At 37.8% G+C, this 24965-nt stretch overlaps 1 protein-coding gene across 1 annotated transcript in view; it reads right to left on the bottom strand.

The window, feature by feature from the left end:
- LOC126092857 (uncharacterized) overlaps positions 1-24965 on the bottom strand; it is a 215415-nt gene that overhangs the window by 174200 nt on the left and 16250 nt on the right. The window lies entirely within an intron of this gene.

Below are 24965 nucleotides of genomic sequence, written 5' to 3'. Positions count from 1 at the left end.
AGCCACATCATAAGGTTAGACCTGTTAACTTAGATAAACCGCTCGATACAGTTGTGGTCAAATTACAGTAACAATCAATAGTGAGAAAGAGCAACTTACTTACATATTAAATCATAACATTAAAGTTGCAACACGGAGGTGACCGAACATTCCTTGTCTATGAATAAAGGGTGCACTTTGCGAGTCGTCTGGTAAGCAGAAAGTATGGCTTTCTCCAGCGGGCCGAAAAATTATTTTAAAAGCTATTACAAGTGTCAAGAAATATCATTCCAACCTTTTGCCATTAAAGAGCAATGATAGGCTGGAACACTCAGTCAGAAGTTAAAAACATTAACCTTGCAATTAGAACAGATGACACTAGGCCAAGAAAAACCTGTTAACCATTCGATATAGGGACATAGTCCATCTGTTTGCCTCAAAATTAACGATCAACCTTACTGAAGATTTTTATTTAAAAAATCAATGTTACCTAGTTTGTTCTCATGAATTAGTTCCAGTAGTCCATTTAGGGTTTGCTCGAGACACTGCTTAATGAACTTCATAATTTCCACATCTACAAGAACATTAAGTGCATTCGCCTGGTTTTCTCGATGTAAAATGCACAAATTTGAGACTGAGTCAGTAGCTGTATAACCTTGTGGCCAAAAGAAGGTACTTGGTGCCATTCTAGAACCTGAATCATTAAGATGGTCATTAAATCTTTTGTTAAAACTCCTATAGGTTTGTCCTATGTAACATATAGGGCAAGTCCTACACACAGCTCTGTACAAGCCTGTTGAGTTAAATCTAGCACTTTTTGTAACTGATTTGTGACGTCCTGTACTACATCACATAAAATATATCTCTCACTTTGATTTGGGACTATACAGGATTGAGAGAAATGGATCAAATAGTGACTTGAGAATTCTTCTAACCGTGATGTAAAGTTAATTTCAATGTAACACATGCCTCGATATGACACTCTGAATTAGTCTTGGGACTTGTAAGGGATTCACGGAATATATTAGTAATTAATTTGACGTTAACATATTGTTGTCAGAAATGTTTAGCGGCAATAAGCACTTCATTACTATTAAAGTGAAATGCAATCGATTTTTTGACACATCAGTCTGCAGTCTGCTTTGCACCAGCTGTACAGTAATTTTCTCCAATGCCGTCTTTTCACACTCGGCACCAATGCTCACAGTCACTTACTCCAGTCACTGTCTTCCTATATGATACTCTCAATTACGTACTTTCATTGCTGTCTTCCCACGCAATTTCTAACCTCTGGGGCTTCCATAGAAGTTATTCCCTGATGCTTAACTTATGCCCATCGTTTTGTCCCTTTGTCTGCATAGCTATTATGACATTTTTTCTCGCTGATTAAGCATTATGCTTGTCACACTATATCATTCCATTTAATTTCCAGTACCCCTCTCTGAAACTAAATAAAGTGCATCAGTTTTCCTTTTCTCCCTTTTAGCAAATTTCATGATTTTAGGGCATAAAATGCAGAGTTCAGTGTGTACAATCCCCTAAATTTTTCACTGAAATTAAGGCCTACATTTTACACCAACCAACTTCTGGAGAGAGAAATGCTTCCATTGCCAATATTGCACTGTTTCCTATATCTGCCTTACTTTGGATGTCATGTGTTGCTTTTCTTTCCGAAATAGTAGAATTTCTTGTTTTGCCTACTATATAGTGGCTAATCAGCTAGTTAACACTCCTTTGGATTTGATGCACAAAAACAGGCAACACAAAATAAAATGTACTGTTTATTCCTCGTAGACATCGTTGTGGCTTCTGGCTCAGTTGCTAAGAACATTAGAAAATAGCGAAATTTTAAGTAAATATCGGCAAAGTCATCGAAATTATGACAAAAACATTTTTATCCATGTTTTTGGTAGATTATCAACAAATTACAGTAAAATTGTTATCACACAGATATGAGTAAAATCACCCCCTATTTCACCTATTTTCATCATTTTTCTTGACTATTTCCATCATTTTTCGAATATTTTACATTTTCACTGTTTTTCCAAATTGTGTTTTAATAGCTAATGTTTCTTTCAAAATTTTTCAAATTTTGTGCTGCTTTCCACACCATTTGCTTAATTTTTTTATTTTCTTGGAAACTCCAATCTCTGTATAAAATGGTTTTTAAACAAAAACTCCAAAAAAGTTATAAGCATAAAATACAATAAAATAATTTGCTTTTTGTTCCTTCATATCTCATTTTAATGATTTTATCTGCAAACAATTAAACATCTAACCAAACAATTAAATTTGACAAAATAATTTTAAAATCATTATTGATCCTCATACAAATATTTTCTACGTATATTGTATTCAGGTAATCACAACCGATGATATTACATAAAGCTTATTACAGCTCACTGATTTTCCTAAACGATTGAAGACATACTGGAACACAAATGTAAAGTAAATTTTCTATCTCATTGTTCACTTCAGTTGGACGATAGAAGCAAATAAACGAAATTAACTGAATTTCAAGCAGTTTTAAACAATTTTTACTGTTTTGCGAATATTTCCATAACTTTATGAAACAATTCTGTATTTTAATCGAACATTTACGTTTCATTAATCAAATATTAGACAGCAAAAATAGACAACAAATATTAAAAAGTGTGACACTTGATGAAAATTAAGGAAAATAAAGTAAATGGCTCTAAAAGAATTAAAAATGAACATAGTCAATGAAAAATGAAGGTAATTGAATAAAAATGGTGATAAACGAATATGTAATTGACACAGATCACTCTAAATCACCATTTCACACATATGACAAAAACTGACAACAAAGTGGATGGTAAAAGAAATGTACAACAAACAAAGGAAAGTAAAAAAAGACAATTAAATGGACAACAAATGCAAACTAAAGTACACAAATACAAGTGAATAAAAAAATTCACTTAAATGAAGGAAAAAGAATACAAAATAGAGGTTTATGGAGGTAAATTGAACTTGTGATAAATGAAGGTAATTGAATGAAACATATAGAGAAATAAATAAAAAGTGGAGATAATAAAAAATTGAGGTAAATGGATAAAGAATTAAGGCTGATGAATGAAAAATGAGGTGAAAGTAACGAAAAGTTAAGGTACATGATGACAAAAAATTTTTATATGAGAATCAAAAATTGATCATTAGAAACTATGGTAAATGGAGCTGGATATTTTAAAACGTGAGTTATATAAATAAATAATCAAGATAAATGAAAAAAATCAATAATTAATGAAGGTAAAAGAAAGAGACAAATGTGGTAATTGGAAGACAAATGAAGCTAAATGGATGAAACACTGAGATAAGTGAAAAAAATTTGAGTGAAATGACAGATTGAGGTTAATAAATAAAAAATTGGTGGCTACAAACTCATGGTAAATAATTTAAAAATTATGATGGATGATAATGAATCATGGTAAATAAATGAAAAATGAAGGTAAATGATGGTCAGTGAAAGAAAATGGTAAATGTGCAAACTTAGGTTTAATTATGGGAAAGGAATGTATATAAATGAAAATTTGAGGTAATTGATAGAAAATATGGTAAATGAATTAATCTTGAGGTAAATACATAGAAAATTGAGGTTAATGAATAGAAAAATCAGCTAAAGGAACAATTACAGGGATAAATGAATAAAAAGGTAATGTAAAAGCATGAATTTTGCGGTAATTGCCTAGGAAATTGGGAGAAGTAAACAAAATGTTGAGGTAATGGAATAAAGAGGATAGGTTAATCAATGAATGTAAATGATTAAAATAATTAAATACTGAAAGTAAATAAATGACAAATAAATATAAATAAATGAAAATTGTGGTACATGAAGATAAATTAACAAAAAGTACTGTAGGAACAAACGTAAGGCAGAAAGATATGATGTAAATGAAAGTAAATGAATAAACAATTGAGCTAAGTCACCAGTAAAATGATAAAAAACTGATTTCACTTAAGGTACATGAACAAAAACCCGATGATCATTAAAGGTTGATCAATAAAACCTGATGAAACTAATAAATAAAAGTTTATGTAAATGAAAAAAATGAAGGTAAATTAATGAAAAATTTAGGTAAGTGAACGAAAAATTAAGATAAATGAAACTAAAATGAAGGGAAATGAATAAAAAAGTTAAATAACTGTAAATGATTCATCACCACAAACAAAATGTCATGAACAACAATAATATGAAATGGATTACAATTGGGGCCCCAAAAGTAAACAATAAAAAAACAGACTTAATGTAATGTGTAGAAGCAAATTTCGTATATGGGAGAAAGTTGGGTGAAACAGGATTAATGTGTAAGATTAGTGTAAATAAGTATCACAGCAAGAGATATTATTCCAATGAAGGCAGTGATAACAATGTTGTACAAAATACTGCAGATGATATAAGAAAGTTACTAAAAAGGTGTAGCAATTAAAAGATGGAGAAAAGTATAACAGAATATGGGAAAAAGATAGGGAAACCCAGATCAGTTTGTAAGAAATATTTTCAACAATGTCTATAGTTGTAGATATTTCAAGAAAGTAACATAGAGAATAATGACACTGGCAGCAACCATAATAAAAGGTTGAAAATGTATGTTACTCATGTAATATTATACAGGATTTAGTATATTTTCCAAAACAAGTTAGGGAAGATATAATCAGTCTACCAAGAATGTATAAAATTAACAAGTTAAGCAAATATTTAAAAATAAAAGGATTCTACAAAATTTAAACCATGTCTCTCAGACTGGCATAACACATAATCAGAAAAATACAGTATTTAGTAATGAATCAATGGAATAACACTTATTTTATCATTTAATTATAGAATACTGAGAAATTTGAAACTTGGTATCTAAGGATGTATAACTGTCAGTAAAAACTATATGTTGTTGTGGTCTTCAGTCCTGAGAGTGGTTTGATGCACCTCTCCATGCTACTCTATCCTGTACAAGCCTCTTCATCTCCCAGTACCAACTGCAACCAACATCCTTCTGAATCTGCTTAGTGTATTCATCTCTTGGTCTCCCCCTACGATTTTTACCCTCCACGCTGCCCTCCAATACTAAATTGGTGATCCCTTGATGTCTTGGAACATGCCCTACCAACCGATCCCTTCTTCTGGTCAAGTTGTGCCACAAACTTCTCTTCTCCCCAATCCTATTCAATACTTCCTCATTAGTTATGTGATCTACCCATCTAATCTTCAGCATTCTTCTGTAGCACCACATTTCGAAAGCTTCTATTCTCTTCTTGTCCAAACTATTTACCGTCCATGTTTCACTCCCATACATGGCTACACTCCATACAAATACTTTCAGAAATGACTTCCTGACGCTTAAATCTATACTCGATGTTAACAAATTTCTCTTCTTCAGAAACGCTTTCCTTGCCATTACCAGTCTACATTTTATATTCTCTTTTGCTCCCCAAATAGCAAAACTCCTTTACTACTTTAAGTGTCTCATTTCCTAATCTAATTCCCTCAGCATCACCCGACTTAATTCGACTACATTCCATTATCCTCGTTTTGCTTTTGTTGATGTTCATCTTATATCCTCCTTTCAAGACACTGTCCATTCTGTTCAACTGCTCTTCCAGGTCCTTTGCTGTCTCTGACAGAATTACAATGTCATCGGCAAACCTCAAGGTTTTTATTTCTTCTCCATGGATTTTAATACCTACTCCGAATTTTTCTTTTGTTTCCTTTACTGCTTGCTCAATATACAGATTGAATAACATCGGGGAGAGGCTACAACCCTGTCTTACTCCCTTCCCAACCACTGCTTCCCTTTCATGTCCCTCGACTCTTATAACTGCCATCTGGTTTCTGTACAAATTGTAAATAGCCTTTCGCTCCCTGTATTTTACCCCTGCCACCTTTAGAATTTGAAAGAGAGTATTCCAGTTAACATTGTCAAAAGCTTTCTCTAAGTCTACAAATGCTAGAAACGTAGGTTTGCCTTTCGTTAATCTTTCTTCTAAGATAAGTCGTAAGGCCAGTATTGCCTCACGTGTTCCAGTATTTCTACGGAATCCAAACTGATCTTCCCCGAGGTCGGCTTCTACTAGTTTTTCCATTCGTTGCAAAGAATTCATGTTAGTATTTTGCAGCTGTGGCTTATTAAACTGATTGTTCGGTAATTTTCACATCTGTCAACACCTGCTTTCTTTGGGATTGGAATTATTATATTCTTCTTGAAGTCTGAGGGTATTTCGCCTGTTTCATACATCTTGCTCACCAGATGGTAGAGTTTTGTCAGGACTGGCTGTCCCAAGGCCGTCAGTAGTTCCAGTGGAATGTTGTCTACTCCGGGGGCCTAGTTTTTACTCAGGTCTTTCAGTGTAATCATACAGTAAAGCTGCATGCCCTCGGGAAAAATTACGGCCGTAGTTTCCTCTTGGTTTCAGCCGTTCGCAGTACCAGCACAGCAATGCCGTTTTGGTTGTTGTTACAAGGCCAGATCAGTCAATCATCCAGACTGTTGCCCTTGCAACTACTGAAAAGACTGCTGCCCCTCTTCAGGAAGAAGAAAATAAAAATAAATCTGTGGAAAATGTTATAAGTAATAATGAATGTATTACATTTTTCTTCAAAATTAATCAACAGAAGATAAATCTAAACCATTAGATATAATTGATTATATCAATTTAAACGAGTACTAACTAAATGCAGCTATACAATTCACATGTGGGTGGGTTCCATTGTCTAAATAACAAAATATCTAACTTATTCATGATGTTTTATATTTGATTCATTACGTTGTTTTAGAAAATATGAGTGTATCATCTGAAGATGTTAAAATTACTGAAAATAATTCCATTAGATAAGTAGAAAATGAAAATAAATAAACAAAAACGTAAGCCAAATAGTAGTAAATCAAAATAAAACATATAAACTGAAGGTAAATGAGAGTAAATATATATAAAGCAATAAAATAACAGTAAATGATTATATGAATATAACAGAGGGAAACATTCCACATGGGAAAAATATAAGTTCCAATATCTTTGTTTTTAAGTAAATGATTATAAATCGATGTGGAACAAAAAATGAATATAAAATGCAAGTGATGCTAGTTGAACATAAATGATTGAATAAAAGATAAGTGATAGTAAACATTTATCAACAAAAATGGTGGTAATAGAATGTACATCAATAAAAAATTAAGGTAAATAACAGCAATGACCATATGTCACTAAAATAATGATAAATCAAGATATCAAAGAAAAATGAAGATAAATCATATTTGATGATGTAAATCACTAAAAATGATGGTATGTTAAGGAAAATGTAAGCAAATAAATGTAAATCAAAATAAAATGTATGTAAGTAAATACAAATAAACATAAATCGATGAATCTATCTTTTATATTGTATTTTTATAACCTAAAAGAGTGAAGCACACAAATGTAAAAGAATAAGAACAGAACTGGAGTTGTTTATAGACATTATCAACTATAAATTTACTTGTAATGATCAACAAGTATTAATGTTAATTAATGAAAAAATAAATGTTGGTTTAAAGCTAAAGATGCTGCCATAATGTTTCAATTTTATAAAAATAAATATTATCTAAACATAAGAAGCAAAACAGTTTAGAAACCGATTTACCAAATGATGTAATAAAATTTGTTAGAGAAGAGCATTTTATTTATTATTAAACTTTCTGTATATGTTATTTGAACACTTAACTAAATATGACACATATGCGATATTTATTAAAGAACCAGGTTTACATAGTTTAATTTTATCATCTAAAAACAAAGAAACTAAATATGTTTCAAAAATGGGAAATGTGATATATTAGAATTGATTAGAAAATGTGATGAATATTAAATAGAAAAACAAAAGGAACAACAAGCTACAATATAAGGAAACAAACCAAATTTTGTAACTTGCATGAAAATTACAGTCATAAAGAAAAAATCTTACAAAAATAAATTTCTCTCTTCATCAACAAATATGCTAAATATTTTTTGAATTCATTAAAAATAATAAATTTCGCCATATTATTTAAAAGCACAAGGTTTCCACTGTTTGGACAAAAATGTATTGGTTACTATCGAATTTTTTTCTGTACAGTATTCCAGGTAACAAAAATTTGTCACCTGAAATTATATCAGGAAACAAAACCATCAATAAAAGCATGTTACTCAATATGTCATAAGAAAGTTAAAATAACAAGAGGTTTTGAATGACAGTTATATAATAATGGTTATAATACACATAAAGAGGACAACATTTAAGCCAACCATTAAATAAGTTGACATACAGATAACTGCTGGTATTTGTATGGTTTTGTAGTAATTGTAAATGGTGGACATAAATGCTGGCAGTCAATGTAAATGTCTACCTTCTGGTCTTTTCTATTTAATTTTTAGTTGATGGTAATACATCTTTTGTTCCTGACTTTTACATTTTTTATCTTCTTGTTTGTAGGTTTTAAAATATAAGTATTTGAGCCTGATTCATTAATAAATTTTTTGTTCTTCTTATTATTTATTAGGCCTATCTGATAGATGGGGTTTAAATATTCTAAAATTTTCTTAATTTGAAATAATTTCTGATCTTCTTCATTTTTTTCATTCTTGACAAACATATCGTATCTTTCCACAATTTTTGCAGGACAGTCTAAATTCCACATAATGTATGCAAAGAACATATTTTCAAGGTTCTGTATTGTTGCTGTCTGTGTTCTTGTTTGTACATGAGTAACATTTTTATAGTAACATCTACAAACACAGTCACTGTTGAAACATTTTTTACAAATTAATTTGGTTTATCTAATTTTTCTCCCAGTATTTCATTAGAGTTTTCATCATCTCACATTCAGTACAATTTTTCAGTAATTGTATCATACCATCAGCATTATTCTGTGTGTCACTGTTATTATTGCCATTATTTGAATAATATCTGTTAAGCTACTACTTACTTCTGCAAATCTTACAAACTCCATTTATTTTTTGTTGTTCATTCTTTGTCCATGTGAGTGTTATTTTTTGAGTCCTTTCTTGCTGACCATTTGATGGTCTTTTCTCGTCCGTTTTTTGTAGTAGAATGAGTGAAAAATGAGTAATTTTATTTTTTCATATGTGACTTTATGATATTTTTGGGAAAATATGGTAAATGTGGTTTCATTAATAATTTCGATATTTACATGAAATACCACGATCTTTTTTTTAAGCTCTGCAGTAAACCCCAAACTGTTTCTACCATTCCTTTGAACAGGTCCTGGCATTCTTCCTTATTTCAACAGAAAATTGCAGTACCACTAGCACTGTGAATTTTAACATCATTCTGAGCTGGTCTTTCATTTGTTTCATTTCTTCTTCGATGTAGATGTTAGGGGTTATTTGAGGACAAATATTGCATTCTCAGCTATGTTCTTTTTAATATGAGCATGTCTGTAATTCTTCCCTCATTGTGCTTTTATGTATTGCACAATACGTGTTGTTCTTCATAGGTTCTTCCTATTTTACTCAGAATTTTGTATGTCTTCCATTGCTTTACATTGTTGAATGCTTTATAGTCCAAAAAAACCTATGTGATCGATGTTAAGGTAGTAAACCTTTGCAACAACAAGGATATAGAAATGTGGTTTATGGATAGCTGCGGCCGGCCAAAGTGGCCGAGCGGTTCTAGGCGCTTCAGTCAGGAACAGTGCGACCGCTACGGTCGCAGGTTCGAATCCTGCCTCGGGCATGGATGTGTGTGATGTCCTTAGGTTTAAGTAGTTCTAAGTTCTAGGCGACTGATGACCTCAGATGTTAAGTCCCATAGTGCTCAGAGTCATTTGAACCATTTTTTATGGATAGCTGCCAGGTTGTAAGTAATATCTGCATGTGCTTTATCAGTATAAGAATTAAAAGCATAGGCTGTACGGTAGAAGAAATATGGGACTGCACCACTGGATGAAGGGTGGTTAGTGAGTGATAAACATTTTAGCATTCCATGAGAAGCAACTGGACTGCTTTGCGAACACACAATAAGTATTGTTATTAGTCAGTTGACAGCTACTGTAGAGTAAGTACCTCTGCCTCGGATTTCCCTCTGCTTTCAGACATGATCCTCCATCTTTCCTAATTATATGATATCTCCATCTTCCATTAGTTCAAGATTTTAGTCTTATCTTAACTTTTTGAATCAACGAAAGAAGTGTAGTGTCGTGGAATAGTAAAGAGTTGGAAATGTCAAAGTTTCGTTGCCTATGCCGAGAGCCAGAGGCAGTAGGTTAGCCAAGAGGTAAGAAGGTCTGCACATGTATCGGAATGTGTCGTCACGCAGGGGCAGTGGCCTGGTTACACACGACAGGTGAGAGAGAATTGCTTAGCACGCCGGTTTGTGTTTCACGGAGACTTTTGTAGAGTACAAGACAGAGGTATAGCGTCAGCTGTACTGCATTTCACAACTTCGCATAAGTCTGCCATAACAACACATAACTCTGTCGCAAGAACACCTAAGGGGCGAGTACGACAGATTAATCAGTAGTATAATTGGAACGAATGCGTTCATTACAAACGAGCATTACATCAAGACGTCGCTCGTGCTTCCATTGAAAACACCAGCTTTGATAGCAACGAGGCACTCACAGTTAGACTTGCAGTTGGATGTGTACTGGGTCGCTGCGTAGCGCTCGGATAGGTGATCGACATGTTAATCTTTATTAAGGAGATGTTGCAGTAAGGGCGACCCATCCAGCAGCAGACGTGAGGGGACAGTACCAGCTCTGGTCCTCTCTGATGCTGCTGTCAATCATCAACCCAGGATTAGCAGACATCGCGGCAGACTCGCTCGCCACCAATGCTGACCACATCAGTGAGCCATCATCAAGATCGTGCGGGGCCTAGGCCCTGTGCATCCGCCATCACAACCAGGTGAGCCGAGGACGCTGGGGACCTGCAGCCCATTCCACCCGTCCACTGTGGACGAACCACCAGGTAGAGCAGGGGAGAAGACGGGGTCAGATAGAGTACACTCCGCACTTCGAGAACGCCTCTCGTGCCGACAGCGCTGGGACTCCAACCCAGAGCCTCCAAGCGCAGCGACCTGCTTTCTGCCGTCAAGCCGGCAGGCCAGCTGGACGCCGCCAGCCACGTGCAGCCGGTGTAAGGGCATTCCTCCGCTACGTCACAGCATGCGGCGCTGCGCTAGGAAGACTGTGCGGCCCGGAGCCTTTGTCATCGCTACGAGTCAGTGAGGACTCAGGAAGGTCGTTGATATTACCAAGCCACATTGTACTCGGCAGGAATAAAGGTGTTATGAATTAATAACGTATCTTGGGCGTTTCTGACGCGTCCACAGTCGTTTCCTAGCATCCTGACAACTGGAGAGGTCACCGCTCGGCCTCCAGTCCACCGTAGGCGACCAGGACCACTGGGGTGCCTACAGAAGTTCCGTCTCGTTTTTCTACTTGTCTTTCCTGTCTGTGTTTCATTTTCATTTCAGTCACAGTTACATCTTCCAAACTAATCTGTTCCCTGATGCATCTGTTACCTTTCCTGCCTTTGCTACCAATACCTACCACCAATTTCGTCACAATTCTCTGAGAACTCCTCCAATTTTGAATGTTTTTGGCACAATGCTTTCTTACACCATTGTCAAACTAGTAATACACTCTTTCCTTTTCAGACAGATGGTGATACATGGCAGTTCATTGCCAGCCTGGGGTATTTCATGTACTACTCGTAATCTGATTTAAAATCATTACTAATGGAACTTGGTTCCAAAAGTTAATAAAATTGTTAACGATCGTAGTCATTAGTGTCAGTGATTACCAGGAGTAAACCATCTTCTTTTATACTAATTAATTCTTCTTTTTCTTCCTGGTAGCAGTTTTTCATGTAGTTCGGTTGGGTGGATGCTTGTGGCCTGCCTCTTCAGACCAAAGCACAAGGCAAGCCGACCGCTAATAGCAGCTACCAGACACTGTCCCAGCTTTTGTCTGGGCTAGCGCTGGCCAGTCGCCTTCCTGCAATTTTTGCATACTTCCATGCACTCTGCATGATATAAATGTTGGGGTGCAGTGCTACATTCACATAAGTAGTTAATGTTGCTCCTGCACTCGCAGAGGGTTTCAAGCAGCAAAAATCAAAGCATTCCACAGGGCTCTGTTTTGTGCTGAAGTCTCCCTCCAGGAAAGCGAGAGGACGAGCAGTCGGTGAGATATAAACATTCCGTGAGAAGTACCTGGGCTGCTTTGTGAAAGGAATTCTATCTTTTTAAGGCTGTGGGCCGACGTCCTACCGCTTTTTATGTAAGGTGAATAACGTCTGCCTTGAAAGGTTATCAGCAGTAAACAGCAGTGGAGTCAGGTCAGGACACCAAATTCCATGAAGTGCATACGTGGAGGTAGTCGTATTGACTAAAACATTGACCTGCCTTAAGAGTAGGAGAGTAAGCTAGAATAGTTTAAGAACTGACAGCCCATGTGTGTAATGATTACCTGGAGTTAAAAATTTTATACAGTGGGAAAACTGTTGTATTGCTGACACAAAATATCATTTATCAGCATTTTGCAAAGCTATCTACATTGGCACACGAAAACTGCGTGGATTTGTAGAGTAGAGTCAAAGACACTATTGGTAGAGATCTTTCGACCTCTGTTCGAGACTGAGATGAGTAACACACTTTGGCTTGCAAAATGCTGGAGCCAACCTAGGTTCACAGGTGAAAGATATTATTTCACTTAGGTATTTGGTCTGGCGATCAGATGGAGAGCTAATACGTCACAATCCGTGGCAGTTCGCGGCGTTCACTACATTCCCGCATCTGATTGCTGTATACAGTCAGACTCGTAATTTGCACGAGCAGGGTAGAATAAATGACGTGTATTTTTAGGTACGCTGTTAGGATACGCCACATTTCAGAATTCTATGCTTTCCCGAGTGAATAAGGATTCATTCTGAATCAGTCGGAATGTTAGTTGCATATGTAATTTTTTAGTCTTCTGACTGTTTGAAGCAGTTACTACTCAACAACTACAGCTTCTGTCTTCCGATGATTCATACGTAGTTTACAGTCTTGCCCTATTCTCCCGAACGATCGAGTATTTGTCAGTTTTTTCTCATCTCAGATTCGTACTGACTCATGTTGACAACAGTAACTTTCTTGTTCTCTGCATTTCTTGTGACTGAGAAGACCCTGTAATAGTTTGTTAATCATGTATGCTAGAAGGGCGTTTTTGTAATAAAAAGGGTTCACTGTGTACCACTTTTGCATAATTAGATCAACATTCGGTTTCATATCTTTTGTGAGGTACACCACATGTCTCATATTTGCTAGAGCCACCCGAGTCCTATTAGTTATCTGCTGTGTGACACATTTCTCATTGAAAGCATCATCCAATGCGGGTCATCCTCACACCTACAAGAGTAATTCGAAAGCTCAGTCATGCCAGAAATATAGTCATGGTAACTCTGTTTAGTTATCAAATCTTATTCCTTTGTTGATTTCTAAAGCTGTCCATGATGCTGTCGTGTTAACTGCCCTAAAACACAAAAACTCATTGACTGTCTATGTGAATTCATTGATAATTAGCGTAATTCGCTTTTAGTTCTAATTATACAACATGTTAGTCTCCTCAAACCCACATGCGTCGCCGACGACGCTGAAGGAAGCGTGTGTGGTTGTGCTCGGCTTATAGGTACGTCAGATCGAACCGTTGTGTTAGGAAATTTTCATTGTCAGTATTTGGCCGATAACTGGGGTACAGGTGGTGTCATGAAGTTCATTATCAGCAGTCCCTGCATCATTATTCTGGATTCTCTTCACAGTGTTCCATGAAGTGAGCAAGTGACATTGTTGATGGTGATATTTCTGTCGGATGGGGGGACATTAAGCTCTGTGGCCGTTTAAGTGCTGTTTGGGAGGAATACGCTATGTACCAGAACTGGGTTTCAATTTTTCGTTTCCCTTCATTCATAACAACATAAATCCAACATTCCACTGCATAAGCACTAATCACAGTTATCCACACAACACAGATACATACTTCACCCTAAATTGCAATTCAGTGTGTCAATGGCCAACCACCTCCACTAGGACATTGCGTAGAACGGCAATGAAGGATTCCTGCATCTGCTCACACAAAGTCGTTTCCCAGTATCAGGACTACCCTGACTTTGAGTCTCATCAAAACCGTTTTTCATTCTTGAATGCAAAACTGCTTCATTATGTACTTCCTTCAATTGATGGTTATGAGAACAAGAGGCAAATAGCGATATGTTGCCATTAAACCTATAATGATTTAGGTTCAGCTGATATCCGTAAATTTTCTCTTAAACACGTGAATACTCATTCTATAACGGCAGACAATTATTTTTCCTCTTATGGATTTGCGTTTCCTGGCTCCCATAATCTGTTTTGATTTTTTCCTCTATCCTGCTCAAGACTGGCTAACTTTGGCGGAAACTCGAAATTTAGTGCGGACGTCTATACGAGATGCTTTTAATAGTTTCCACATTGAAACATTGTCTTAAAATATGGTAGAAAACCCTAAGAGATTCTGGTCAATGCAGTACACCAGTGGCAAAAAGCAGTCAATACCGTCACTGCGCGATAGCGATGGCAATGTTACCGATGATGGTACCACTAAAGCGGAGTTACTAAATACAGTTTCCCATAATTCCTTCACGAAAAAAGACGAAGTAAATATTCCAGAATTCGAAACCAGAACAACTGTTAGCATGAGTGACATAAAAGTAGGTACCTTAGGTGTTGCGAAACAACTCAAATCACAAGGCAAGTCTTCCGGTCCAAATGGTATACTAATCAGGTTCCTTTCAGAGTATGCAGACGCAATAGTGCCTTTCTTAGCAATCATATACAACTGCTCACTTGACGAAAGGTCTGTTCCTAAACACTGAAAAGTAGCACAGGTCACACCAATATTCAAGAAAGGAAATAGGAGTAACCCATTCAATTACAGACCCATGTCACTGACCTCCATTTACAGTAGGATTTTGGAGCATTTACCGTACTCCAACATTATGAATCACCTTGAAGAAAATAACTTATTGATACATAACCAAAACGGATTCAGAAAACATCGTTCTTGTGCAACACAGCTATCTCTTTATTCCCATGACGTAATGAGTGCTGTCGACATCTACATCTACATTTATACTCCGCAAGCCACCCAACGGTGTGTGGCGGAGGGATCTCAGATTGATTCCATATTCCTAGATTTTCAGAAGGCTTTTCATACCGTTCCACACAAGCGACTATTAATCAAATTGCGTGAATATGGAGTATCGTCTCAGTTGTGTGACTGGACTGTCATTTCCCTTAAGAGAGATCACAGTTCGTAGTGATGGACGGTAAATTATCGAGTAGAACAGAAGTGATATCTGACGTTCCACAAGGTAGTGCCATAGGCTCTCTGCTGTTCCTGATTTACATAAATGATCTAGCTGATAATCTGAGCAGCCCCCTTAGATTGTTTGCAGATGACGCTGTAATTTACGTCTAGTAAAATCATCAGGTGATCAATTCCAATTACAAAATGATCTAGAGAGAATTTCTGTATGGTGCGAAAAGTGGCATTTAGCACTAAACAAAGAAAAGTGCGAGGTCATCCACATGGGTACTAAAGGAAATCCGATAAATTTTCGGTTTATGATAAGCCGCGGAAAACTAAGGGCTGCAAATTCGACTTAATACCTAGGAATTACAATTACGAGCAACTAAAATTGGAAAGACCATATAGATAATATTGTGGGAAAGGCGAAACAAAGACTACGCTTTTTTGGCAGAACACTTAGAAGATGAGACAAACCCAATAAAGAAACAGCATACATTACACTTGTCTGTCGTCTGCTGGAATATTGCTCCTCGGTGTGGGATCCTTACAAGGTAGATGAGTATGTGCCAAGCAAGATCGTAAGAGATGGAAAAGAGCCACCGTGGTTCAACAACCGAGTTAGAAAACTGCTGCGGAAGCAAAGGGAACTCCACGGCAAACATAAACATAGCCAAAGCCTTGCAGACAAACAAAAATTACGCGAAGCGAAATGTAGTGTGAAGAGGGCAATGCGAGAGGCGTTCAATGAATTCGAAAGTAAAGTTCTATGTACTGACTTGGCAGAAAATCCTAAGAAATTTTGGTCTTATGTCAAAGCGGTAGGTGGATCAAAACAAAATGTCCAGACACTCTGTGACCAAAATGGTACTGAAACAGAGGATGACAGACTAAAGGCCGAGATACTAAATGTCTTTTTCCAAAGTTGTTTCACAGAGGAAGATTGCACTGTAGTTCCTTCTCTAGATTGTCGCACAGATGACAAAATGGTAGATATCGAAATAGACGACAGAGGGATAGAGAAGCAATTAAAATCGCTCAAAAGAGGAAAGGCCTCTGGACCTGATGGGATACCAGTTCAATTTTACACAGAGTACGCGAAGGAACTTGCCCCCCTTCTTGCAGCGGTGTACCGTAGATCTCTAGAAGAGCGTAGCGTTCCAAAGGATTGGAAAAGGGCACAGGTCATCCCCGTTTTCAAGAAGGGACGTCGAACAGATGTGCAGAACTATAGACCTATATCTCTAACGTCGATCAGTTGTAGAATTTTGGAACACGTATTGTGTTCGAGTATAATGACTTTTCTGGAGACTAGAAATCTACTCTGTAGGAATCAGCATGGGTTTCGAAAAAGACGGTCATGTGAAACCCAGCTCGCGCTATTCGTCCACGAGACTCAGAGAGCCATAGACACGGGTTCACAGGTAGATGCCGTGTTTCTTGACTTCCGCAAGGCGTTCGATACAGTTCCCCACAGTCGTTTATTGAACAAAGTAAGAGCATATGGACTATCAGACCAATTGTGTGATTGGATTGAGGAGTTCCTAGATAACAGGACGCAGCATGTTATTCTCAATGGAGAGAAGTCTTCCGAAGTAAGAGTAATTTCAGGTGTGCCGCAGGGGAGTGTCATAGGACCGTTGCTATTCACAATATACATAAATGACCTGGTGGATGACATCGTAAGTTCACTGAGGCTTTTTGCAGATGATGCTGTGGTGTATCGAGAGGTTGTAACAATGGAAAATTGTACTGAAATGCAGGAGGATCTGCAGCGAATTGACGCATGGTGCAGGGAATGGCAACTGAATCTCAATGTAGACAAGTGTAATGTGCTGCGGATACACAGAAAGATAGATCCTTTATCATTTAGCTACAAAATAGCAGGTCAGCAAGTGGAAGCAGTTAATACCATAAATTATCTGGGAGTACGCATTAGGAGTGATTTAAAATGGAATGATCATATAATGTTGATTGTCGGTAAAGCAGATGCCAGACTGAGATTCATTGGAAGAATCCTAAGGAAATGCAATCCGAAAACAAAGGAAGTAGGTTACAGTACGCTTGTTCGCCCACTGCTTGAATACTGCTCAGCAGTGTGGGATCCGTACCAGATAGGGTTGATACAAGACATAGAGAAGATCCAACGGAGAGCAGCGCGCTTCGTTACAGGATCATTTAGTAATCGCGAAAGCGTTACGGAGATGATAGATAAACTCCAGTGGAAGACTCTGCAGGAGAGACGCTCAGTAGCTCGGTACGGGCTTTTGTCAAAGTTTCGAGAACATACCTTCACCGAAGAGTCAAGCAGTATATTGCTTCCTCCTACGTATATCTCGCGAAGAGACCATGAGGATAAAATCAGAGAGATTAGAGCCCACACAGAGGCATACCGACAATCCTTCTTTCCACGAACAATACGAGACTGGAATAGAAGGGAGAACCGATAGAGGTACTGAAGGTACCCTCCGCCACACACCGTCAGGTGGCTTGCGGAGTATGGATGTAGATGTAGATGTAGATGTAGACATCGAAAAAGTGCCAAGAACGGCAGCCCGTTTCGTGTTATCGCGCAATATGGGTGAGAGTGTCACCGATATGATACGGGAGTTGGGGTGGCAGTCACTGAAACCAAGGCGAGATCGATTTTTTTTTTTTTTTTGTCTATTGACTGGTTTGATGCGGCCCGCCACGAATTCCTTTCCTGTGCTAACCTCTTCATCTCAGAGTAGCACTTGCAACCTACGTCCTCAATTATTTGCTTGATGTATTCCAATCTCTGTCTTCCTCTACGGTTTTTGCCCTCTACAGCTCCCTCTAGTACCATGGAAGTCATTCCCTCATGTCTTAGCAGATGTCCTATCATCCTGTCCCTTCTCCTTATCAGTGTTTTCCACATATTCCTTTCCTCTCCGATTCTGCGTAGAACCTCCTCATTCCTTACCTTATCAGTCCACCTAATTTTCAACATTCGTCTATAGCACCACATCTCAAATGCTTCGATTCTCTTCTGTTCCGGTTTTCCCACAGTCCATGGTTCACTACCAAACAATGCTGTACTCCAGACGTACATCCTCAGAAATTTCTTTCTCAAATTAAGGCCGGTATTTGATATTAGTAGACTTCTCTTGGCCAGAAATGCCTTTTTTGCCATAGCGAGTCTGCTTTTGATGTCCTCCTTGCTCCGTCCATCATTGGTTATTTTACTGCCTAGGTAGCAGAATTCCTTAACTTCATTGACTTCGTGACCATCAATCCTGATGTTAAGTTTCTCGCTGTTCTCATTTCTACTACTTCTCATTACCTTCGTCTTTCTCCGATTTACTCTCAGACCATACTGTGTACTCATTAGACTGTTCATTCCGTTCAGCACATCATTTATTCTTCTTCACTTTCACTCAGGATACCAACGTCATCAGCGAATCGTATCATTGATATCCTTCGATTACGAAATTTTAATCACCTACTTTCTCTTCCGAATGCGAAAATATTTTGTTGACATCCACCTACGTAGGGAGAAATGATCATCATAATAAAATAGTAGAAATCAGAGCTCTAATGGAAAGATATAGGTGTTCCTTTTACCCACGCACTATTCGATAGTGGAATGGTAGAGAGGTAGTATGAAAATGGTTTGATGAACACTCTCTCATGCACTTGAGTGTGAATTGCAAAGTAACCATGTAGACGTAGATATAGATGTAAAAGGAAGCTTTGTTTTTCAAAAGGTCATAATTCTGTGTTCTTTAAAATTTAAAACAAATCTTTCACTAGATCTATAAAGTCTCTGTAAAACAGTAATTCACACTCGTTGCCATGTTCTATAATGCTGTCGATGACAAGAAAACGAGGTATTGTGCTGTGTTCTGTTCCAGGGTGTTTCAAATCCTTTGTGTAGTTAGGAATCCCATGTTATATAACAAGTTTTTATTAGTTGAGCTAGGAACTTGAAACTCTAAAGCTGAAATCTGGATGACAAGGATGACTATGCTTTCTTGTCTGTGTGACCTCCATAGCTATAGGCATGATAACAGTCGTGAAAAGGATTGGAAAGACCTGCCATCTCGGCCGCCCTGTGGCACTGGAGTGTTGTGTGGGTAGTATCGGATGTGTCGCAAGTATTATATGGTGAACTTATGAAACATCCCCTTAGAACGATTTCTGAATTACTGTGTTGATAAACCTCTTACATTGTTTGCTTTTCAAACAGCTGAGCAAAACTGAACGTACTCAAACATTCACTAAAGTGACTCACAATACTTTTAGCGCAACGCAATCTGACTTTCAATAATCATTACAAAAGAATAGCCCTGACTAACATTAAACTATACCTTTCACAAATCACTTACCCCACAAAAATCTTCATTACTCGAACTACTGCAATACAGCGAGCGCCACTACTGCCAGCTAAATAAAAGATACAAGCTACGGAAGGCACTAACTACTGATAGGCATAGTTAGCAAATGAAAGATTTTCATAGAGAACAAACAATGTATTTACCTTAATAGTGTTCAAAAGTCATGATGTATATAGCAGTTCATGACATCCAGTCTTACAAATGTACTGTCTCTGATGGACACATGTCCAGATCATCAGCTCTCAAAAATACGCCATCTCACTCCCCACATCCACCACTGCTGGCGGCTCACCTCCATCTGCGCAACGCTACGCGCTGTTCACATCCAGCTGCCCAACACTACAATGGCAGACAACAAACTGGCCACAGACTGCACACAGCACAGACAGTGATTTTCATACAGAGCGCTACGTAACGTTGCCAATAAGAAAACATAAACAGCTTACCTACAAACTCCGTGATCACACTGCTACACCTGCGAGTACTAATGTCACCGCTGCATCTCTGACCTTGCCGCGCTGCAGGGTCTCGCCCAACTTGCCCGCCAATGAGCGCCTGTGGCCACATTATAAATCCAGCTGCGCAGTGGGTTGCCTTCAGATGTGTATTCACTGTGTCATCATATTATTCCCATTATATGACGTTGGTAACAGATTTCTCCATGTGTTAAGTTTTCATTTTTGGATTACTTGTTTGAACTTTGTTATTGTGCCATGCAATCTTTGTTGTCTGTTGTCCTGCCCTCATGTTCACACGTGGCAAAGCTCTGTCGACTACATCTGGCCAATCGGCCAGTCTCTGCTGGTCATTTGAGACATTCTCGAACCTTGCTAGATCCTGGGCATAATAGTTTGTAACAATAAAGTAAATATTGTATAAAAATAAAAGGAAATTAATTTTATTTGCTTCTTTATGTTGTTTTCTTAGGAAAATAAAAATTAAATAGATTGGTACATTATTAGCAGATAGGGATAACATCATTCTGTTTCAGATATGGTCAGGTGAAAACTCATAGAAATAAACCTGAAATTTAACGCGTCTCTCTTATAATTTTATAAACACGTTTAAAATTCGATGAGAAATTTCACACACTAAATGCAGAAAATAATAATACACATTTTTAAATTGATGTAAAATCAATAGAAGATTTTATCATAGCTTCCTACAGATTCATAATCACATACAGATACGTCCGAAAATTTGTGACTGTAAATTTTTAGTAGCTATTAAAATACTTGTATGATTTATAACGTAAATCGTGTAGCACATGCAATACATAACTGATGTGTTAATAGTTCGCCTTCTACGTATTATCTATTGCATAGGAAATAGTGGAAACCGGAATGAGAGGCGTCAGCAGACTTATTCAGAACAAACAATTCGTTCATTTTACTCTTTAATAGTAATATTGCAAGTAAAGTAATTTACTGCTGCTAACCACGTGATAATCTTTTACTTTTGGTACTCGTAATCTGGATACTATCTTGAAAGAGTATCAACAGTGTGAATATCTCTGTATATATGATTTACCCTCCCGTTCTTGTAATAGTAACTCTTCAATTATATTTGTACTAATACATTCGTTTATTGTAGCTATATGTCCCTTAATTCCCCCCCCCCCCCATTAACCATGGACCTTGCCGTTGGTGGGGAGGCTTGCGTGCCTCAGCGATACAGATAGCCGTACCGTAGGTACAACCACAACGGAGGTGTATCTGTTGAGAGGCCAGAAGAGGGGCAGCAGCCTTATCAGTAGTTGCAAGGGCAACAGTCTGGATGATTGACTGATCTGGCCTTGTAACAATAACCAAATCGGCCTTGCTGTGCTGCTACTGCAAACGGCTGAAAGCAAGAGGAAACTACGGCCGTAATTTTTCCCGAGGGCATGCAGCTTTACTGTATGATGAAATGATGATGGCGTCCTCTTGGGTAAAATATTACGGAGGTAAAATAGTCCCCCATTCGGATCTCCGGGCGGGGACTACTCAGGAGGATGTCGGTATCAGGAGAAAGAAAACTGGCGTTCTACGGATCGGAGCGTGGAATGTCAGATCCCTTAATCGGGCAGGTAGGTTAGAAAATTTAAAAAGGGAAATGGATAGGTTAAAGTTAGATATAGTGGGAATTAGTGAAGTTCGGTGGCAGGAGGAACAAGACTTCTGGTCAGGTGACTACAGGGTTATAAACACAAAGTCAAATAGGGGTAATGCAGGAGTAGGTTTAATAATGAATAGGAAAATAGGAATGCAGGTAAGCTACTACAAACAGCATAGTGAACGCATTATTGTGGCCAAGATAGATACGAAGCCCACACCTACTACAGTAGTACACGTTTATATGCCAACAAGCTCTGCAGATGATGAAGAAATTGAAGAAATGTATGATGAAATAAAAGAAATTATTCAGGTAGTGAAGGGAGACGAAAATTTAATAGTCATGGGTGACTGGAATTCGAGTGTAGGAAAAGGGAGAGAAGGAAACGTAGTAGGTGAATATGGATTGGGGCTAAAAAATGAAAGAGGAAGCCGTCTGGTAGAATTTTGCACATAGCACAACATAATCATAGCTAACACTTGGTTTAAGAATCATGATAGAAGGTTGTATACATGGAAGAACCCTGGAGATACTAAAAGGTATCAGATAGATTATATAATGGTAAGACAGAGATTTAGGAAACAAGTTTTAAATTGTAAAACATTTCCAGGGGCAGATGTGGACTCTGACCACAATCTATTGGTTATGACCTGTAGATTAAAACTGAAGAAACTGCAAAAAGGTGGGAATTTAAGGAGATGGGACCTGGGTAAACTGAAAGAACCAGAGGTTGTACAGTGTTTCAGGGAGAGCATAAGAGAACAATTGACAGGAATGGGGGAAAGAAATACAGTAGAAGAAAAATGGGTAGCTTTGAGGGATGAAGTAGTGAAGGCAGCAGAGGATCAAGTAGGTAAAAAGACGAGGGCTAGTAGAAATCTTTGGGTAACAGAAGAAATATTGAATTTTATTGATGAAAGGAGAAAATATAAAAATGCAGTAAATGAAGCAGGCAATAAGGAATACAAACGTCTCAAAAATGAGATCGACAGGAAGTGCAAAATGGCTAAGCAGGGATGGCTACAGGACAAATGTAAGGATGTAGACGCTTATCTCACTAGGGGTAAGATAGATACTGCCTACAGGAAAATTAAAAGAGACCTTTGGAGATAAAGAGAAACACTTGTATGAACATCAAGAGCTCACATGGATACCCAATTCTAAGCAAAGAAGGGAAAGCAGAAAGGTCGAAGGAGTATATAGAGGGTCTATACAAGGGCGATGTACTTGAGGACAATATTATGGAAATGGAAGAGGATGTAGATGAAGATGAAATGGGAGATGCGATACTGCGTGAAGAGTTTGACAGAGCACTGAAAGACCTGAGTCGAAAAACAAGGCCCCCGGAGTAGACAACATTCCATTGGAACTACTGACGGCCTTGGGAGAGCCAGTCCTGACAAACTCTACCATCTGGTGAGCAAGATGTATGAAACAGGCGAAATACCCTCAGACTTCAAGAAGAATATAATAATTCCAATCCCAAAGAAAGCAGGTGTTGACAGATGTGAAAATTACCGAACAATCAGTTTAATAAGCCACAGCTGCAAAATACTAACACGAATTCTTTACAGACGAATGGAAAAACTAGTAGAAGCCGACCTCGGGGAAGATCAGTTTGGATTCCGTAGAAATACTGGAACACGTGAGGCAATACTGACCTTACGACTTATCTTAGAAGAAAGATTAAGGAAAGGCAAACCTACGTTGCTAGCATTTGTAGACTTAGAGAAAGCTTTTGACAATATTGACTGGAATACTCTCTTTCAAATTCTAAAGTGGGCAGGGGTAAAATACAGGGAGCGAAAGGCTATTTACAATTTGTACAGAAACCAGATGGCAGTTATAAGAGTCGAGGGACATGAAAGGAAAGCAGTGGTTGGGAAGGGAGTAAGACAGGGTTGTAGCCTCTCCCCGATGTTATTCAATCTGTATATAGAGCAAGCAGTAAAGGAAACAAAAGAAAAATTCGGAGTAGGTATTAAAATCCATGGAGAAGAAATAAAAACTTTGAGGTTCGCCGATGACATTGTAATTCTGTCAGAGACAGCAAAGGACTTGGAAGAGCAGTTGAACGCAATAGACAATGTCTTGAAAGGAGGTTATAAGATGAACATCAACAAAAGCAAAACGAAGATAATGGAAAGTAGTCGAATTAAATCGGTTGATGCTGAGGGAATTAGATTAGGAAATGAGACACTTAAAGTAGTAAAGGAGTTTTGCTATTTGGAGAGCAAAATAACTGATGATGGTCGAACTAAAGAGAATATAAAATGTAGACTGGCAATGGCAAGGAAAGCGTTTCTGAAGAGGAGAAATTTGTTAACATCGAGTATAGATGTAAGTGTCAGGAAGTCATTTCTGAAAGTATTTGTATGGAGTGTAGCCATGTATGGAAGAGAAACATGGACGGTAAATAGTTTAGAGAAGGAGAGAATAGAAGCTTTCGAAATGTGGTGCTACAGAAGAATGCTGAAGATTAGATGGGTAGATCACATAACTAATGAGGAAGTATTGAATAGGATTGGGGAGAAGAGAAGTTTGTGGCACAACTTGACCAGAAGAAGGGATCGGTTGGTAGGACATGTTCTGAGGCATCAAGGGATCACCAATTTAGTATTGGAGGGCAGCATGGAGGGTAAAAATCGTAGGGGGAGACCAAGAGATGAATATACTAAGCAGATTCAGAAGGATGTAGGTTGCAGTAGGTACTGGGAGATGAAGAAGCTTGTACGGGATAGAGTAGCATGGGGAGCTGCATCAAACCAGTCTCGGGACTGAAGACCACAACAATAACAACAACAACATGTCCCTTAATTATAGTATTGCCTATTTTTGGTTACTGTTAACTCTGTTTGCCTGTGAATTCTCTGCTTTGTATGCAACAGTAGCACTGAAATTGTGACTCTTCTCTTGATTACAATACCAGCTGACCTACTTGGATTAAACTACCATGAACAAAATGGCAACTAGTGTTATTTTAGTGATATCTAATTTAATTACAATCTTTCTCCCTTAATTCTGTACTTACTAAATCTATTACTCTCTGCCGGCACATCGGCCTTCTAAATGATCTTCTTCTGTCCTCCCACCCTAGCTGTATAGCGCACTAATTACTTTTCAACATTTGATACAGATCACCATTCCCAGCCACATTCTGTCACAGCGAATACCCTCTGCTCCCCAATCCTTCGTAATCATTGCGACCTCCACGCTTTGT

Source organism: Schistocerca cancellata, chromosome 7 (assembly GCF_023864275.1).
Source record: "Schistocerca cancellata isolate TAMUIC-IGC-003103 chromosome 7, iqSchCanc2.1, whole genome shotgun sequence".
NCBI lineage: Eukaryota > Metazoa > Arthropoda > Insecta > Orthoptera > Acrididae > Schistocerca > Schistocerca cancellata.
Note: the sequence above shows the minus strand (reverse complement) of the source record. Positions and strands in the feature narration are given on the sequence as shown.